Genomic DNA, 1,871 nt, shown 5'->3' with positions numbered 1-1,871 from the left:
CCTCAGTTCTCATATTCCATGAGTGAGTTTTCTGACAAAGAGCGGGGAGAAAATGCTTTCCGTCCGTCAGCAGTTTTGTATATAACTGAAAGGAACATTTAAGTCATTATTTCTTTCTATCTCTACTTCCTAATTTGTTGCCATATCACTAATAAGCGCGCTGGGGGCAAACGTTTTAAACTGGGTTGGGGTTATTCGTCTGATAGTCAGGGGCATGAACATTGGTGTAACACCCAGGAGGCTTCCTATGAGCAGGTGCAAAGTAAGGAGCTGTTGTATAAAGTTTTCCAACCTCACCATGAATAGAAAAAAAATTAAGAATCAATCCAGAACCTCAATTTCCAAAGAAGACCTCCACTTCCATGTCTCCTTAAACTTCAACAAGTTCTAAAGCTTGAAATTCAATTACGAGATATCAAACCTGACCTGTTGATCCTTTACGAAACTGACATTGACTCAGCCCTTTCTTTAGATGATTTCTTGACTAAAGGTTACTCTAACTTGACCTCCAAATCGTACCCTTTAGATCGCCACGGACATAGAATGTGTGCTTACATTAAGAATAGCTATTCTCGTTATAGAGACATCTCGTAAACAAATCCTAAACTACCCTACATGTGTTTCTGAGTAGCACTTACAGCATCGCTTTCATATTTGCCTTATATCGTCCCTACAATTATGGTGTCACTATTTTTGAGAGTATCTCGAAGAAAATTGACCATGTCCTATCTGCTCATCCATCTGCTACCATTCACGTCTGTGGAAATTTCAACGTTCACAACGTTAAATGGCTGATCTACGCAAAATAAGAGATTATAGAAATAAGAGATTATAGAAATAAGAGATTATAGAAAGGTTCTGTCATGATTTCTTTCCTTGCCTATGAACTAATCCAGATTGTTGACGAACCCACTCGCGTTCTCAATGCTGATAGGCAATTTGCAAACCTTCTAAATTGTTTGCAGACAAATTGTTCTAAACTATGTTCCTTGTTCATTCTTTTTTTTTACTGTGATCATTCGGTTATCTTAAGTAACATTAAAACAAAGTGTAGCAAGACGTCAGATGTCCCTCTCCACTGCACGGTGTATTGCTACTCGATGGTCGACTGGGATAGTTTCCGTACTTTCATATCAGAAATACCCCTACGCACCACGTTTAAAAAGGGCGTGTTCTCTATAGTATCTGAGTTAACAGATTGCTATAAACGCTAAAAAAATCCCAACTAAAACCAAATGCTCAACCGTGATCCACTCCTGAATGTACCGCTACAATATCCAGAATTAAAGCCGCATAACAAACAAGATTCTGAACAGATTCGTATCTTACATCCCAGCCATCATCAACGAATCTGCGGTGATTATGTCAGCAGACTAGATGCAGAACGCTATCGTCTCACAAGACATAAGGTTGCTATCGTAGTTAAAGTAATTTGTATATATAGATAGCATTGCATGTGTGTGTGTGTGTTCTATATAGAAACCAAGGTTAAAGAATCAACATAAAAGCTAAAATATGCTTATGTGTAGCATTTTCGGTGAAATACAATGAAAGTGGTTCTGAATCTCTAAGAGCACTCCTCCTCCCTAATTGAGGTTGGGGCATTACCCTCCTAAAACTTTAAATATAGCCTATTTTGATGAAATTTGAATCATATGTATTAAGTTATCTTTGATACTGTTTACTGTTCATAGTGTATAAACATTATACACTCGTGGATCTTCTGTTGTAACTCAGGCTATTGACGCTGCGAAACCTGGCTGTTTCTCGGCTATTCATTGAAAACCACGGTTATAGTTTTAAAAGTGTTATTTTACAGAACAAACACAGAATACTGAAATGCATTGTACAAGAAAGAGGAAACAAGAGAG

This window comes from Euprymna scolopes, chromosome 4, assembly GCF_053919585.1.
Source record: "Euprymna scolopes isolate OS-2025 chromosome 4, ASM5391958v1, whole genome shotgun sequence".
Lineage (NCBI taxonomy): Eukaryota > Metazoa > Mollusca > Cephalopoda > Sepiida > Sepiolidae > Euprymna > Euprymna scolopes.
This window is presented reverse-complemented; position numbering follows the sequence as displayed.